Source organism: Pezoporus occidentalis, unplaced genomic scaffold, assembly GCF_034315485.1.
Source record: "Pezoporus occidentalis ecotype Australia unplaced genomic scaffold, CSIRO_AGI_Poc_V1 ctg75, whole genome shotgun sequence".
Taxonomy (NCBI): domain Eukaryota; kingdom Metazoa; phylum Chordata; class Aves; order Psittaciformes; family Psittacidae; genus Pezoporus; species Pezoporus occidentalis.
In genome coordinates, this window is record NW_026916104.1 from 2,501,471 (window position 1) to 2,520,554 (window position 19,084).

Consider the following 19,084-nt stretch of genomic DNA (forward strand, 5'->3'; position numbering starts at 1 on the left):
GTGTCTGTGTGCGCGGCTGTGCCTGTGTGTGTCTGGGGTGTATCTGCCCCCCCCCCCCCCCCGCCTCCCCGCCTCGTTCGGCCCCTCGGGCGGGGAGGTGCGCGCTGCCCCTGGGGAGGGCCCGGCGGGGCCGTCGGGGCAGCGCGGCGGCGGTCGCGAGGGACCGGCTGCGGTGGCGGCGGGGGGGGGGATCCGCGCCCTGCATCGCTGCCAGCTCCGTGCTTGCTGCCTCCTGCCTGCGCGGCAGCGGGGGTCTACGGGGGGGGTGGGGGGGCAAACCGAGGGGCGGCGGTGTGTGGGTATGTGGCGGTGGGGCTGACGAGGTGGAAGTGCCGGGTGGGGTGGCGGGGTGCATCCATCCCCCCCCCCCCCGCTCCCGCCCTGCGAGAGGGACCAGAGCTCCCCTACGGCCCTCACTGCGGTCCCCGCGTACGGCGCTCCCAGGTCCCCTCCCGCTCCTCCGCGTTCCCTCTTCCCTTCGTCGTTTCCTCTCTCCTTTATTCCCACACCTGCCCCCGCGCACTTCGCCCCCCCCCCGGACCCCCGCCGCTGCTCCGAGGCAAGCAGCGCCCCACGGCCACCGGCCTTTTAAGGCAGCTGAGGCAGAAGCTCCGCAGCCGCGCTGGCGGTCTCCGCGGGACAGGGTGGCCAGGGTGAGGGCAGGCATCCCCCGGGGGCGACTGCCCGCCCTCCTTCCGCCGCACGGCTGCCCCGTCGGGGCCCGGTCCCTCCGCGCATCCCCCCGCCGATTGTCTCGCTTGGTGCTTCACCTGGCACCACGTGCTCCTCAGTAACGTTGTTTGAGAATTGCCTTTATCCGTGTAACTTCTCCTTGGGGAGGGACTTGTTCTGTCTGCTTTTGTTTTTAAGACCTTCTTTCCCATCTTCGCTACTGCAGGATTTGGAAGTGGAGTTCCTGGAGAGTGATCCTGGCAATGAGTGCGTGTTTCGGTGAAAGCTGAGGCTGCTTGTTATTTACTAGGAGACTGAGAAGAGAGGGGACCCTGGATGTCAGTTCATTCTCCGTTTTTTATTTGTCTTGACTTTGAGGCAGATTTCCTCTTTCAGCTCTGGAAACTGACAGGTACAATTCCTCCAGGCACCTTTGCATGTCTCAGAAACAGGACAAAGACCATGAAGTTGATATGTCAGTGCTTTTTCTAGTTAACCAGTGGTACGCCCTTCTATTAATTGCTATTAGAAAGTGCAACCTTGTTGAATGTTATTGAATAATCATTAATCCATGGAGGATGCACAAGCCCAAAGGTTAATAATAGGAATAACAATTAATAATGTTGACCTTGCCAGTAGGGAGTGTATTTTTGTCACAGTTATTAAAAGGCACATGGATTTATTCAGTGTTCAGTGGTGTAAATTTGGACCCAATATGCTGAGTACCAAATTCTGCAGCAACACCAGAAATTAATTTTCCTCATTATCTCCATGATATCAGGCCTCTGACTTTTTCTCCCTTTAAAATGTATCATCCACTACTCATTTTAAACAGAAGTACTGTGTCTTTTATCAATTCTGACATTTGCACTGGAAAATAACATAGAGCTCTCTTACGCAGATAAAAATTTATTTGCCTGAAGCTGATTTGTTGTAGTGCTTTGGACCTATTAAATTCTCAGAGAGGATTCAGTTTTTTACAGTCTTCAGGTACCATGGGGTAATAAATAGAAAGTAAGTACAAAGGGGGCATTCTCAGTTCTGTAGGTCCAACTCTTGGCTCCCTAGAGCAGCTTCCCTGCACAGCTACTCTGACTAATCAGCGCCTTTCTGTTGTCAAAGACCTGTCTTCTTTGTCTATATCAGACTCTTCTGACTGACTGGTCAGTAAGTCCTAATAATAATCATGTTTCATGTCTCAGAAATCTAATAATCAAGTTACTCATAAATTGCAGCTAAGCTATTTGGGTTAGTCGCATTATCCCCACTTTAAAGGCAGGGAAACTGAAACAGGAAAATTAACACATTTGCCCGAGGCCACGCATGGATTTTAGATCCAGGACTGAAACTGAATTTAGACTGAGCTCCCTCTTAAAGATTCTAAAGTGCACTATGGAAAATGCATCTTTGAAAAGGAAATTTAATGTAAACTTTATTTTTCATCAATTTTGTGTATTAGTCAAAATGAACACACCTTTTTTTCATATCACATTACCTTTTCTAAAGATAAGGTTTATCCAGGTTTTTAAAAAGGTGTGGTGGTACTTTTCAATGACATAGTGAAGTATACTGTGGAAACAAGAAATATTTCATATGAGATTGTGAGCAGTAATGGGAACTGAATTGCTTGTTGTTAGGTTACAGTTAACAGTGTTTGCTGGGTGTTACGGTGTCAACAAAATATAGTGAGAAGTCTGGCATTAGTATCAATAAGGTGCTGTTGCTTACCTAGTGTGCATCGGTTTTCGCCACAATGCTCCTTCAGCACTTTCAGGATCAAAATACTTAACATGTGTTTAAACATTGAAAACATACAGGGCAACCATATACTGTGTTTGAGAGTTACAATTTATAGCATTAGGCAGTGAGTTTTACCAAGTTGTGTCATCATGTCAATGAGGAAAGATGTATACTGCCTGCCCTTTAGTGTGGCATGTCATCAAAGCTGCATTACAGTATGACTGAGCACAAATGGCATGCCTAAAAATCAGGTGTACAATATAACTTGCTTGTTACTGACACACAGATATTTCCTCTTCCTGAATGTCCACCCCCAGATGTTTGCTTGCCCAACCTTCTACAGGAACTATCGAAAGTCCTGCTCATCCCTAATGGCTGGGATTGTACAGTCAAAACCCTATGCAGAATAAATGTTCACGTATATTTTTATGTATTTATTCTGACAGATACATTTTGAGCTTTTTTAGAGTCCTGGTTTGAGGGAAGTGGGTGCAATCTCACTCAAATAATCATTCTCCAATACCATTAGCGTTACCTGCCAAAAATGAAAGTGGCATATGAATCACAGTAAGCCACTCATGAATTTGTTGATTTAGAGCCTGCCAAGGAACACCAGAAATCCACATGATTTCAAAGTCCTACGACTTTTAGGGACTTTGAACAATATGTAGAAGTACATTTATTCAAAGACCATTTTACTGATAACCCATCCTATAGGGACTACAGGCATAACCAACTTAAGTGAAGGACTATATTAACTGAAACTATTTCTGTTTCAGTGTTTCTCTTTCAAGTGAGGTAGTGAAAGTGGTGAATCTGCTAGTTGAAACTATGTCAGAGGCCCTTCCTGAGGTGTCCCTTATTGAAGTGCTACTGTGATATACAGATGTGGAAATAACACTTTTGTGTGAGAAGAGATACTGGATCCTCTGGGAAATATCACAGATGCTTTCCAGTTCCTTTCAGACATGTAAATATCTTGATGTTTAGACATGAGTAAAGAAGGGTGGGAAGTGAAGTGAGGAGTAGAGTGAGGTTAAAATCATCCACATAGATCCAGGAACCAAATAAATACATGTGGGTTGGGTTTTTTCTTTTCTGTATCTGATGTTAACTGGGGCTTGAATTGAAATGTTCATTACTGAGAAGACACACTACATGAATGTGTGCATACTTGAGAGTTATGTTGACCCAATGTTGATAGAGAAGGCCATCTTCTGCCTCAAATTATAAATGATCAACAGAACTCTCAGTAATACTCAGATACTTAGGTCATTCCTAAGTAATATCTACCTTATCAAGTATGGCTTTTTTCAGCTTGTAGTACATGGCTAATGCTATAGCAGTGAAAAACATTAAATGCCATCTAGCACTTCTTATGATTGCTTGCTTTTTGCATGGTTTGTTTTTAGCTAAGCACGTCAGAAATTAGAAATAACATTTAAGTCTTTTTTACCTCTTAACTTACAAACCCAGAAGCCTAAGTTTTGTAATCTATTTATATGTTAGTACTTGTGAAGCACAGCGATAAAACCTGCTTAGTAGCATGGTCTACATGTAGCTGTCTCAGCAGCTTGATGACTTAGTTTGAGTAACTATGTTCCAACCTGTATTAGCATTATCTGTCATAGATGAAAAGGGCAGTGAATGAATACAGCCATTCTGAAGTTGCCTCCTGTGCATATGTTAAACGCAAGTGGCCATCATTAGCTGTACCATAACCTTGTCTGATGTTTCATCTTGGTGGTGGCTCAGTAGAAGACACTTGGATGATTTTCTGAATGTGGCAACTGCTTTCAGTGTATTTCTGCAGTCGATTATTCTACTCTTTGTTGGTTAAACACCAATCTCCTGAGCTTAGGCCTATGCCATCTCACTACCTGAACGCCTCTCCAGAAAGTTTGTCTGCTGAACTGTGTATCATGTCAATAATAACAAATTCATCCGTTCATCTCCAGACCAGCTTACGTTTCCTCCAGTCATTCACTGAAGGTTCATGTTTCCAGGCCCTGCTGCTACACAGTACCTCAGTCCATTCAGCTTCTCTCCAAAATGGTAACTACTTTCTGCTTCACATCTCTGTTACAGGAGAACTATTGATTGCCTAAAAAGTAAACTGTATCCTGTAATGTCCTCTTAAAACTTCTGCTTTATGGAACAGAAGATTAATTTATTGCAGGTGTATCAGTGATATCAGACTGACTTCTGCTTTGCCTGACTGCCCTCTCTATCTTCTGTCAGTCTAAAATTACCATTTTGAAAGGATTGAAGGGGTTGTATTAATATTTGTGTGAATCACTTTTCGTGCACATTGTTTCTGCTTTTCTCCTTCCCTTTGGTGTCTGGTTTGTCTTGGCTGCTTTTAAAAATTCTGTTGCCTCTAGTGAGGGACTGCAAGATTAAACCAGTGAAGAGAAACCAGATGACTGTCTACTTTCACAAATGCAGTTGTGTATAATAAATTCAGGTTTTACATCTATGCAAATTACATCATCATATGATTATGACTACATGCATTTTTTTATCAAATATGGCATATATTTCACAAATTATATTTAACTTGTAGTTATGTTGCTATTCTTAATACCTAACTAGGAGTTACAAGGTGTGCCACTAAATCTTAGTAAATAGATTTATGAAAACAGAAAAAATAAGGCAAAAATCACCTTTTTTTTTGTTGGTAAGTCCAGTGGAAAGGTTTTTCCTGCTATAGGTGATAATGTAGTAAACACTTTACCACAGAACTGTTTAGAAACACAAGTATAAATGGGTATTAGAAATGTAGAGATTTTGTAAAGGCCTAAACAAAATATGCCCAGAATAAGGAAGTTTTAAAGCAACGTGTCTTTGGTCTGGAGTTTACTGCATCTAGTTAGTTGGAAACTAGTTAGAAAATAGGATTTAGCACAATTCTCCCTTTGGGGTTCATCGACAGACAGGACAGTTTTAGTGTAAAGCCCTAAGCCTTGCAGTGATTCCTAACCATAGGTGCACCATACGTTGAATAATCAGTCAGCTGAGCTATGGCAAGGATTATGCTGTGAACGTGACAACTCAATGCTTTCAGTGTTAACTGTCCTTAACAACTGCTTTTTTTCTCATAAATAAAAGGATATTTTGGTGAGCACAAAGATGTCTCTGTTAATACTTATGTTGCGTCAATAAGAGGGTCTGGGTGGTGTGAAATGTGGGACTCAGGTGGAATCTAGGCGTGTGAACAAACAAGTGTGATTCAGAAAACTTCTGCTAAGCAGTTGCCTAAATCTCAAAGCACTACGTTTGCCTCTCATGATTCATGCCTTGGAGTTAGTTAGTTTTCCACCTGGGACTCTGGAGAGGACTTTCAGGAGTACACATGCCCAAGTTCTCTGGACCCCAGGACCATGACATTCCTCCATCCAAGTGTCCTGGTTGGCGTGACCTCCTGGCCACTCAGGGATTATTCCCCAGACTCACTGACACAACTGTCTCCTTGACAAAACACAGCAGGGTCACAGTGGTAATGCTGGTACTTAGTCATGGGACTTATTTTATTCTTATTTCTTTTAGGGGGGTGTTGTGTGTATTCCACAACATAGCATAGCAAAGCATATTCCACAACATAGCATAGCAAAGCATATTCCACAACACAGCATAGCAAAGACAGAAATAATCCCGAGAAAAGTCAGTGTGTGCCTCGGCCCTGGGAATAACCTAAATATTAGATTATGATCTAAGGAATCTTGAAGTTGTTTGTGCTCAAGGGCACTGTTTCAGCAGAAGGGTCAAGACTGCCTTTTCTAAAATAACCATCAGCCTGATGGTCAGAGTCCTCCCTGGGGTGAGAAGAGCTGTGAATTGAGGCCTTTCGTGGCAGGAGAGATGAATCCCATGATTGCATGAGTACTCTAATCACAGAGTTGTTTTATGGAGGGAGATGGGAAGCCAGCTTCTCCTCCAGCTATGTTTTAATAAAACATAAGTTTTGAAGGAAAGATCACAGGAACCTATTTTCATAAAAAGAATCAGGGTGTAGATACTGAGTGGATGGAGGCATCTCTCAGACAGCCTTGGGCAGAGCCCTGTCTTTAGAGGTAACCCTCAGGTAGAGCCCTGGCTTTAGAGAAAAGCAGGATTTTAGATTTGGGACAAACTCATTTTTTCCCTGGTTAATTCCAGTCAGCTTATGTTGAGGTCAAGGCACGCCGTCCTGGCTGTTCTCCAAGCTGCCCAAATGTCTCTCCATTTACACTAGAGGAAAGTCATGCTCTTGAAACATGATTCTGGATACCTGGTAGGGCATCACGAGCTGAAAAATTTGTTGTCAGAGCACCAAAGGTTTTGGAGCTCTGGAATCCTTTATAGGGTTAGGCCATAAACCATATAAATCAGTTTATTCATAAGAGTTGGTTTCATATTAACATCAGTACTTAGTATCTGCTGGTGACTGTTTTTTCAGTATGAGTTTCTGGTCCATTTTTATTTTTCTATCACAAAAGACAGCACAGGAAACTGTTGGATTGCACATTACTTATAATGAAAATTCTTACTCTAAGTGTTTCCCATTAGAAGCTGTAATGGGTAGCATGGCTAGACACTCATATTGGTTTGGATCCTGTGGGATACAAGGTTAGAATGATATCTTTATAGAGTGTAACTAAATTAAAATGAAAATACATACTAAAATTTTGACCTTTTCTAGGAAAAGTGTAATGATATTCAAAGATGCTTACTTCTCCCTTAAAAATAATTTCATTTTACCTAGTTGTGAACTTCCAAAATCAGGGGACAATATATTCCTTCAAAAAAGATAACAACATCATGGGCGTTCAGTGCACAGATTTCCCCTGCCATGGTAGCTGACTGCTTTTGCCACAGATAGGATGTACAGGCACAATTCAGACAGTCTGTCCCATGCATGTTTCCTTTCCTGAACTTGTTTGATAGAACTAAAGAGGAGGTTACAAAGCTGCCCTGGAACCCTTCCACTTGTGATCTGCATCCTACAATATGGAATATTCTAAATATCATGGGCTTTCCCTAGCTAACAAGCTGGTTATTCTGGCTATGCATGAAGATACAGATTTGGGTCTTAATTAACATCTGTAGTTTAATCAAACCATTCATGATCCTGAGAAATCTGAACTGTAGACTTTCTGGTTTTTCTGATGACAGACAAATGCCATAAACAAAAAGGAAGTAAAATAATGGTTTAGTACATAAAGTGTTTGTACCAGCTATGGTTGTGGTGACTTTTGTGGAAAACTGGGAATTCTGAATATCATCTTTCTCAGTGTCTGATGAAGGTTTTAAAGGTGATAGACATGAGAATAATATATTAGGGGCCTCACAAAAGTTTTTGGTGTTTAAGTTTTAACTGTATTCTATATAATTTTATAGGGGCTAACTCTCCTCCAGTGACAATGCTGTAAATCTTCAGCTAGGCCCACTTTTATTATAAAAGAAGTTGGCCCAGAAGAGAATTTCTAGAATAAATTGCTGTGAAAGTGGATCGGCCTGTTTAGTCTGGTGACCTAGTGAAACAGTGCAGGACTTTATAATCTTCAATGCAGACAGGTCTTCATTGTTGAAGGAAGCAGGAAGTGCAAAGAAGGCTGTAATTGCGTATTCTTTAATAAGATATATAATTGTTGCTTTCTCCAAACAGATCTCAGACAGATTTTAATAGTGTGCACACAGTGAAAAGCCTCTGAAACACACCCTTCTACCCTAATTTGTTCATATGCATTGATACATTCTAATATATTTACACCCTCTAAAACTGTAGTCCATGTAGAGCATTTCTGATGTGCAGGGCTCCTTAATCTTTCTTTTTTTGTTGTTGTTCCTTTTAGACTGACTGTGATATAGAAGAAGATAATGGAGCAAGATTCAGTAAGAGGAATAAAGGTCCAGTAGATGTGTTTCTTTTTATACTTTCAAGTTCCTGTCTTTAAGGGCTTATCATTGCTATCACTATAGTGGTCAGTCTTTACCGCAATGTCAAGGCCAGGCCATCTCTCATATTCTTTGAAATACTGTTTTTTAAGAAAATGTTTGTTTCAGGAAAATTCAAATTAGGAAAGTACATTTGTGAAGTAATATAATTTTCTTTACTGAATTTAAAGGGGTCACATCTTGTGTTAGACTAATATCAATATAAATCTTGGTCAATGTGAGGAAAAGTGGTGTTGTACAAATCCTATAATAACTACTGAATACGAAGTTCAGCAAAAGCAGACACGAGCTTCTCACAACACAGAACTATTTTTGGTGGCTAAAATACAGTTTTTCTTATTTCCTCCTGTTCTGTATTCTCCTTTCAGTCAAATAAACAAATGGTCTTCTTAACTGGCATTAGGTATATAGCTTCTCATGAACCATGGTAACTGAGGCTTGAGATTTATGAACAATAGCTTAGTGTTCATCAGTCTCCCTCAATCTGTAGATCTAAGAAAAATCGTGCCATATGTTGGAAATGACTTAAGTAGTGACTGTCCTTCAGCAGCTGTGCTAAATTTGCATTGTTCTGCAGTGCCATGGACAACTTTTTTCTGGACAAGTGAGATCACAGATATATATTAAATTATTGTAATTTCCATTGAGCATCGTATTTTAAAAACCTTAAATTCTTCTTTCTGTGAAATCTGAAGTTCAGAAAACATTAGCTGTTCATCCCAGGAGACTCACACCTTCAGTTTATTTGTGAGATTCAGTTTATTTGTAAGTGGATTTGTAAGATTCTCTGTGATGACCTAGCAATAGAATAATCAGCTAAAACATGTTAAATATTTCAGGGTTTGTACCCATAAAGCTCATCTATGTTTTTGGTTTACTACTGAAAAGAAAGGGGAAAAAAGATGCATTATCTTGTAAATTTGACACTGGCTTTAGAATATAAACACTCATCTGATAGTAACTGGTGTGAGTTCATCAGCTCCTTTTGTATATTCCACTAATCAGTTACCCCTGATAAAGGCTTCCATTGCTCACATGACCTATGTGTGAAGTATCCCACTTTAGGTCCCTGAGGGTTATTCAATATAATCTATCTGATCAAGGAAGATTAGAACAGTCTGCAGCATCTACTGATGATATTGATACAACTGGGATTTAGAAAGATTTTATTAAAGAGTATCTGCAAGAAGAAAAGGACCACTACTGTCTGTCATAGTTCAAACGATTTGTCTTTTTCAAAGCCGTGTGTTGAGGTAAGTTGTATCCGTACAAGCAGGGAAATGAAATCGTGGTTTGCTACTGCTTGGTAATATTTATGCAGTGAGTCAAATCAACAATACTGAGGTTGAGAAGAACACAAACCAAGGAGGCTGCCCATGCAAATGATACATCCTGGTTGCTTCCTCATGAACTCTTCCATGAAGTCTTGCTGCACCCATCTTGATTGCATATGCTAATCCTGGCTTCTTAATTGACTCATAACAGATTTATCTGGATTTCCAACTTCCTTTTCTCTTTAGAATGTTAATTAAAAGAAAAATGATTACACTTAAGATATTCATGACAATAAGAGGTTTTTGCTAGAGGTGTTCAGAGCCAAATTTTGCTTTTATTTATATGGGACTATTTAAAATCAATGAGCTTAAGTCTATTTCACGCTAGGGACCTTTTGATACCCACATAGGAAAAAATGGCCTGAGCGAGAACGGAAGACAGTTCCTATAGTATGTTTTCTAAATTTTACCTCATATTAAGTAAAACCGAGAAAATGTCTCCAGCTTTTAGAATAAAATATATATAACGAGTCAAAAGCCAGTTTGCTTGGATGAAAATGAGCTCAGAAGTGTTCATGCAGACTTGTATATTCTCCCTCTCTTCCCTTAAATCAGTCACTGCCACTGTTATTACTACTGTAGAAGTAGGAAAATGAGGGCTTCGATATTCTCAATATGGAATATGGAGATTTTGAGTCATGTCACTAGCATAAATGGATAATTGTCCTTTGTTATTTCTTAAGTCAGATGCAGACTATTTTTACTAATGATTTAGGAACTCCTTAAACAATAGTTATGGTTTTTGTCATATGGACAAAATGAGATTTAAAGAAGGAGAATGAAAATGCTTTTTCTTTTCCCTTTTTTAAATAAAAAAAAAAACAAAGTAATTCCTATTGTGCACTTGTAAAGGGCTTTTTTTTCATATCTTTTTTTTTTTTGCTATTTTTTTTTGTTTCTTCTTAGCAAGGCACTTTGCAGTCATTCTCTTCCTTGGTCCCCCACCATATTGTTGTTGGTGATTTGTTTTGGGTTTTTTTTAATATATTCAGTAATTCAGTAGATGAAATCATATTATCCTATTTGGGATCTTCCCACCATTACAGCTTTTGCCACCCATAACCTTATTTTATGATCAAAGGGGAAATAAAGGGAAAGCAGTAATGTTAATAGTCTTTCCCATGCAGTCTCTCTGGGAATGGTCTTTTTATAAGTGTCTTGAACTTGACCTCTCCAGAAGGCCCAAAGGTCCAACACACATTTTTAAAGTTGCATTTAAATTTTAATATTTTTGTTCTGTGAAGCCATTTAAAACCTGGCCCTCAAAACACAAAGCATAAATCTTTCAGGACAGTCATACAGTAAAATTGATGTGTGCGGAAGAGAAGTTCCGGAAAACCCCTAAAGCTCTGTTGCTTTGCTTTTCATGTTGTTTTATAGATACGTTCCCTACAACACTAGCAAATAATCAAACAAAATCCAATGAATAATATTGTGATTTCATCACTCTGGCATTTGAACTTGCAAATACAATTTAGCAATGAATTAGGAGAGGAAAAGTTTTGCATTGCCCCACCCTCATTATAAAAATGTTCTTCAGAGCCAAACATTTGAGGCATTAGAAAGATTTACAGTAATAATATAAGTAGCTATAATGAACTTGGGAACAAGGGAGTCTTGTAAGAGGTTCTCAGAATGAGAGAGAGGGTTTGTAAGCAATTCTATCAACACTAAATAAATATTTAGGAAGATTGTCTTCTCTTAGTGAGTCTGTGTAATAATTGTAGTGCTAATAGGAAGTATATGATTTGGATACGAGAAGATAGGTATCTGAGTCCATACAACTTGTTTGTGTGGGTGAATCTAGTTCTCATTAAAGATACTGGTTTGACTGTCCTGATTGCTGCAGACTTCTTTCCATGAAAATAAATCAGCTTTGTCACCAGCTGTACAAGGTTTCCAGCCATCCCTCAGTTCATCTGAGGGCAGTCTCTTCTGTCTGCAATCTCTTTTTCTGGGATGGTCAGCAAGGCAGCCACATGTGACAGGTCAATTTGATAATAAAAAGGAACGGAAAAAAGTGTGTTTGATTGGATATGACTTGTAGGTGGGGGTCACACCGTTGCCCATCACTGTAATGTCAGTGTGCACTCCCTCAAGCTTGGTAACACGCACAATTCCTGTTTAATTTTCCTCTTTGCTTGTGCAACTTTCCTAGCCTCAAATTCCTAATTCCATATCCCTGCCCATGTGAGTAAACAGAAAAAACTGGGGAACAGGGAGAGGCAAGGCATGAGGGTGGCAGGCAAGAGCGGCTACCTGTTGCCGCTGGGATGTCTGCCCTGACACCCCCACTCAGTTCCTGCTGTTCTGCTGCAAAGGGAGTGGCTGGGATGGAGCATGACCTCCTGTTCTGACACTCACCCTGGCTTCCTGTGTGCAAAGCTGAGCCGACGATGTGGGCACAGAAACAGGGAATCCCGTTGAAATTGCTGGAAAAAAAGCTCTCATTAACTTAATGAGATTTGGAACATTACAAGGGAACTCCAGCTGGAACCAGATCTGAACCTGAGTGCGAAACATTCCTGACTATACTACCACAAACTTGTTTCAAGGAAAATATGTGCTCAGACATACAAATGGCCAGATTCTGATCTCAGTAACTCCAGCATGAGTGTCTTGACTCATATAAACTGCACTCAGAGGACTAGCCCTGAAGACTATAAAATGAAGAAACACACATGCCACAAGAGACTGTGAAAGGAGGGTGGAGCCTGGAAGATTTAGCCACTGCTGGAACACCTTAAGACAGGTAGACCTGGCAGCAGTTGGCTGAGACAGGACTTTTCATCCTGCATAATCATTACTTTCCATAATTAAGTGCAGAGTCTGACTGGGTTTACACTTCACTGTGCTGAACGTAGTCTAGCTATGCTCAGATCCCTAATACCAGCGTTCTTGTCCAGCTCTCACACGCACTTTGCTTTCATTTCCTTAAGATAAGTAGCTGAGCTGCCATGACTGTTGGCCTTCCTTGTGGGAGGACTGCCTTGTGAGTATCAAAAAGAGATGGAGGAGAGAAGAAACAGATTCTCCCTTCAGTATAATGCAATAAGGCAGCAGGCTGGGCTCAAAATAGGCAGAGGAAGTGGTGAATGACCCAAGTGATGACAGGCTTGGTGGCATTCTCCTGTGTGTATATGAGACACTTGGTTTGTCCCTATGTGTCCATCCTATAGCTGAGAAACTACTGTAGTGCTCTTCTGGAATGATATTCAGGCTGCGAGTTTAGTCTGAAGGAGAGAGCCAGTCTGTTTCCATATAGTTTATAAACTCTTGAAAAACATCAGTAGAATGAAGGTCTCTACATTACCTAGTCCGCATTCTTTTCCATCTGTGGAAGCACCACAAGCTCTCACTTTGATCAAAGTTAATGTGAGTTTTCCTGGAATAAGAATTGGCCCTTGATAGAGCCTTGACTTGTCACCTATTTAAGAGTGTTTTCATTATTTTCTGATTACTCACCAAGCGTTGCCAAATTTAACTTTTCTTTATTAAGTAATTTAATACTCGGAGCTCACAGAAAACTTAACATGTCATTCATCTCTTTCATTTTAACTGATTCAAAGCAAACTATGTCTTAAAGAAGATGCTTTTTTTTTTTTTCCCCATATTGCACATCTGAACTTGCAGTGAGGCTAATACAAAACAAATAAAAACTTTCTTTTTTGAAACTTTTGAACAAGTTAAAACACATCCAGAACTCTATTCGCAGTAATTGATACTAATTAAAATGCTGAAGCTGCATTAACAAGAAACGAAAAGGAGTATTTTGAGTCTTATCTTTTGCAATGTGAATGTTTTTCACGCTCAGCTTTTCATTAATGCGGAAATATTATACCTTGTATTATTTCCTTGAAAAATGCTATTGCTGTTTGGCATTTTATGGGGTGTGGTTTATAATTTTATTAACACCATCTGTTGTTTAAAAGATAATATGGAATGTTAAAAAATTACCAAAAATGCTGGTGTACACAGAATCAGGAGCAACATTTGCAGTTTGCTCTTTGCCTGGCAATTTATCTGCACATAAAGCTGATTCATATTGAAGCAGTTGTATTTAACTCCTTATGGTTCTTATGATGCTTTAAATATCATCACTGCACTGTGCATTAAATGCTGTTAGTATCATGAACACATTCTGTATCTGAAACAGCCTTGGCTGCCAGATATCCTTAAAAATACTAAAGGGCAAGGAGGGAAATGAAAGGCCATAGTATGACAGGACTAAGGACCCTGTAGACCATCTTCAAACAGAATTACATGTCTTGAAAGGAGAAAGGCAGGCCAGCAAGCTGAATGAGGAATGGATTTGTTTGCGTGACTTGTGTTTCTGCTAGAAATGCTTAGACATATCTAAAGGCAAAAAAAGAGTTTTTAATTACTGAATAAACCCTTTTTTCCTGAAGGTGAGTGGAAACACAGCATCATGGGCAGGTGGTTTTACACATTTCACTCCACCCACAGCCTGAGAGCAGAGTCAGTTAAAATACAAAGGCAGGAGAGGTCATAAATACAGGAGGTAAGGGATGGTTGAGTGAACTTGGAGAAAGATCAGTGATAAAGGACCAGAGAGATGCCTGTGGTTGGCCTGCATCTTGGCCAGGTGGAAAGCTATTTCAGCTTTGCTTAAACAGGCAAACCATCATGGCCTTCTCTGATCTTTGTCTATTACCTAAGTGCTTAAAATAACTAGCCAGCTGCATTTAGGGAGAAAGGGAGACAAAACACTATTAGATAAGAATTTGCCAGTCACAATTTGACTCTTCTGGAATTATGGGGCAGAGAAAATTGCTCTCTTTTGCTAGAGATGTTCAAAAAAAGAAGATACTTTCCATCATGATCCCACAGGATAAAATCTATAACACTTCAGCTTCCAGCTAGAAATTTCATATTTGAAAAATATCCTGAGGAGGAAGAATCTCCTCTTACCAAGGAATGGAAATAAACATGTCAAGGAAAGGCCCATCAGCCTGCTACTGGCTGCCAACACAAATATTTTGGACTGAGAAAATCTGCAGTTCAAACTAACAAGAATCCAGCTGAAAGACATTTCATTTAACTTGATACAATAACTTTACCTATAAGTAAAAATGGCCTAACATAGCTGTTCCAGGGAAAAGCAGTTCCAGCTGTTCTCGTACAGTATTCATATTCTGGGGTGAAAACCCCAACCAAACAGACAAAACCTCCTGCATAGGTGCATACACTTTATCTTGGAATTAGGCTGGTTTTTATTCTAGAATAATTATTCCACTCACAATGCAGAGTAATTATTCCCAAATAAAGTCTTTTTTTTTATTGCAATGAAGTGTCCACAGGGAGCTATCATGGAGTAGTTAGCCCAGAATTGCTGTGCTGCTGAACTTCCCCCGCGTAGACAAGCCTTAAGAAATCACATCCAAAAGAAGATCGTGGAGGAAAAAAAAAAGTGTCTGCACATGTGTTACAGCATAAAGTGTGAGTGCTACAAGTTATACATTGTAATGTAGATGCTGTAAACCACACGTTTATCCCAGGTAGGTACACCATAATAGCAGCAGAAAAGGCTTTTGTGGAAATGTGTAGTAAAAATTAATGCCTTTTTATTTAAAAGTTACTTCCAAATATTTCAGATTGAGCTTTTTTCTGTATTCAATGCAGATGCACTGTTTACTAAGCAATTTTATGGTATTCCTTCTCTGGATCTGCTGGGAAGCCGTGATTAACAGGGATGTTCAGTCTTTTGGAATATGGGAACCCCAGTACGGTGCTGAGTCAGAACTCCTTAAACGAGCTGAAATGCTCAACCTTTGGAGTGTGTCTCAACAACAAATTAAATTCAAGGGCAAGAATGAAGAATGCTTTTATTAGCTGAGCTGGTAAACCTCCTATTATATTAATACTTTACTGAGATGCATACTGCAGTCCACCCTCTCTCTTTCTTCAGGCAGAGTGAAATAACTGTATTTATTATATTTAGGTCATGCTTTCCTGCTCTCGAAACTTGTAAAAAGAAAACACAAGAATTAAGTCAAAAGACTCCTGGAGTTTGTAGTGCTGGGCAGGAGTTTGACTATCCTGCCACTCTATGTCACTCTCAAAGCTTCCTTAACTATGGGTGATCCAGACAGGGTCATAATTTCTGACTCCTGTCATATCCTGGTGAGAGAGGTACCCTTATGATATCCCTGGAGTTTCCCAATCTCGTTCCTGGGGCACACTGTGTGACATGCCATCGGATTTATTGCCACTCCCACAGTCCCTGTAGTATCCCTGCCAAAGCCCTTCTGACACTTGGTCCCACCCATGGGTGCCAGCAGTATGCACACATGTTGCAGTATGTGTCCATTTGTGTGGATGGAGAAGGTGGGGATGAGAAACACAATGTTCAAGCATGATGCAGAAAGTGCTAGTTCTGTTGGGAGCATCTAAACAGGCCAACCAGCTGCCATATTTATTGCCCAAGGCCCCTTCACAAGCACCAGTGTTAACTCCATGCTGGGTGCGCAGCACCTGGCTGGTGAGAGCTGCCACCTCCAAGCCCAGGTTCGATGTTTCTTGGCTGCCAGACAATGCTGTGGTGCCCTACCAGGCAAGGAGCAACCAACCCTGCACCTGTAATTCTTGGGATAGGTAGAGGAGCACCACTGTGTCTTGTTTTGCTTTTTCCTTATATGCCTGGATCAGGTAGGTCGCCCACCCCAGGGCAAAGGCTGGTGGGCACTGTCTTTGGAAGGTCACCAGGTAGCTCTCCCCAGACTGGGGGAGAGCAGCTTATCGTTTGCAAACCCACCAGCCTTTCAAATCCCAGCAACTGCAAGGGGATAGGAAGCTCTATAAGGTCTCTGCCAAGCCTTGCTGTGACCTTAGGTGCTGCCTCAGTGGGCACGGCTTCGGCAAGGGTAGAGCCATGTGCGGTGCCATCTGGGCCCACGCTGGCGAGGTGACCCTCCCTCCGGCACTCCGGCTGTGGACACCTGTGCTTCTGTCTGCCTCCAGAGCCCCAGACCAGGCTCCTATCTCAGATCTCGCCCTGGGAACCTCACAGGCACAATCCCTCGTCTCTCCTCTCTGCAGACAACAGTGAGGAGGTGCTGCCTGTGCACCCCACATAGCCCAAGGCTCAGCAACACACACGGTCAGGATGTGGATCCCCATGGTCCCTCTAACAGGATGGTGAAGGCACCTCCTGGCACCCTTGCTCCCCCCTGCAGCCACACAGTGGGTGCAGATACCAAAAAGGGGTGGCTTGCCTCCTACCACCACAAGCTCTAACAGCTGCTCCAGAAAACAGAAGGGAAGTTTGCCCTAATATGCCTTTGATTTCAGCCAGTTTGAGAGGACACCCCCAGCAAGTAGGAATAAACAATATTCTAATTATTGAGAAGAAGCTCTCAAAACCTCTAGGGTTAATTTCCTCAATATGTGAACACTCTTCCTATTTTCCTGTCTAGGAAAATGTGGAAAAACCCCACCCAGCCCCCCCCAAAAAACAGGGCTGGGAGGGGTTGTTTGTTTTTGTGAGTCTTCCAGCTCTTGTTGTGTTTTCATCTTGCTCAGCAGGACTGCCAGACCTTTCCCTTCACATTCTGATACTTCTTTGTGATCTGGATGCAAACAGTAATTGCAGAAGCATCCAGATTTTTCAAAAACATGTTACTGAACTTTTGTTTTAAAAGGATTGTCAGTAATGTTTGGGCTTAAATTTGAGAGTTGGCTGATGAATCCCATGCTGGAGTGATATTATTCCTGTCTTTTTTTGGCACCAGATACTGGTTTGTGTTGCTTTCAACTATTTTCAGTCAGCAAAATAGTTGTGCTGATTCTGATAATCAGCCTGTTCTTGCACACTTTCTTAACTGTGATATTGCTAAGGGTAATCTTGTTACCCTTCCAAACCCCATGAGAGTATGTCACTGTGGATCCCTTTGCAATAAGTGGGGCAGTCTGTCCACAAACTGTGGAGGTATTCTCATATTGGCTTGCACTTCATGTTTTTTTGTACCTTTTCTTCCTGCAATCCTGTTGTTAACACTAAGAAAATGAGCTATGCTACAATCCAGGCTAATTACCATGTTTTAACACGTTTCAAGTTAAGAGTAGTGCTGTTTGAAACCATGTCAGCAGGTTGCATACTCATGGGGGTACAACTTATCTTTCTACTCCCTAACACTTGTATTACTGTCCACTCAAACCCTCTTTGTCATGTCCTATATACCTCACCGTATTATGCGGAGCCTGCCTTTGGTCCATCAACCATTGTAACTGTAATAGTAAGAAAGTTAACTATTTGGCCATGATTTCTCTTGTCTTGTTTTCCCATAACTTTAGGGTATCTTTGCCACGTCTTTCAAACTCTGAAACCTGGGAAAAAAGAAAAGAATAAATGCTTTTCTTTGTTTTAAAGCTTGTTGCTTTTTGTTCTGCTATAGGTAAGGGAAGTAAATCATTCTGACACCTGAAAAGTCCAGGTAGTGCACAGATCTGCAAGACAATACTTGTTATAGTTGTACCTTGCATGACTGAGAGAAAGGTCTTTTCCATCCAGCATATTTCCTGCATTTCTGGAGGGGGGTCATTTTATGAATGCAACTTCTGTTGGGATTTATGTCCCCAACATTCATTTGCAGAGATGTGCAAAGCAATCAGTTTGACATCTCTGGCTCTCCAGTTGAATCAAAGGGATTGAGCTTGGTGTATATGGAATGATCTTGGCCTCCTGAAGCGCAACATGAGGACACCTTGTTGTTCTGAATATTGTTTTGATATTGAGATGAGACAGGTGATGAAAATTTAGCCTGCATTTTCAAAGTGGGGAATGACTGGAGTGAAATAGGTGGCTTGGAATCTCATGATGGTGGGCCTCACACTATTCATGTCAGTTCTTAAGTTCTCCTTGTCAATTCACTTAGAAACCCGCTCCAACCAGCCTTCATTAAACTCCAATGTTTTACCAAAACAATGTGTTGGAATGTAAATCTAAGGGACCAATGAGAGCTGCACAGGCCACTTATGTAACATAGCTGTATGGAGACACTACAGTCCCTATGGATTGTCAGAGATGGAACTAAAAATGGCATTGACCCTGGCATGCCATCTTGTGTACAATAAAGTATATTTGTTTTGGTGAAATGTCCATGACCCCCTTTATTCCTTATTACACTTGATGTTTCACCTCCTGATTCTGAGGTGTATCAGAGTATAAAAACATGTCTTTTGTGTGCATTTTATATGGACAGAATCTATTTAAATGTGCTGCTTTCTCTCACAGACCCAACAAAAACTCCCTTAAGATTCATGTTGATCAAGTGTGTGAATTTTACCCAGGACCCATAGTGCTGACATCTCTGTATGATTCATAAGGAAAAGTTCTGTTTACACAACAGCATGAGCCTCTACTGTGTTTAGACGTGGTTTGA

At 41.0% G+C, this 19,084-nt stretch overlaps 1 long non-coding RNA gene across 4 annotated transcripts in view; it reads left to right on the forward strand.

Annotated features, from left to right (window-relative positions):
• Window positions 1-19,084, forward strand: part of LOC134155167 (uncharacterized) — a 41,680-nt gene that overhangs the window by 261 nt on the left and 22,335 nt on the right. For 2 of the 4 annotated variants that reach the window (XR_009961456.1, XR_009961455.1), the window contains exons 2-3: window positions 899-1,084; window positions 18,098-18,136. This is a non-coding gene — a long non-coding RNA (uncharacterized LOC134155167). Of the gene's footprint in view, window positions 1-898; window positions 5,544-18,097; window positions 18,137-19,084 lie in introns of those variants that run through there. The other 2 variants (XR_009961457.1, XR_009961454.1) reach the window with 2 other exon arrangements.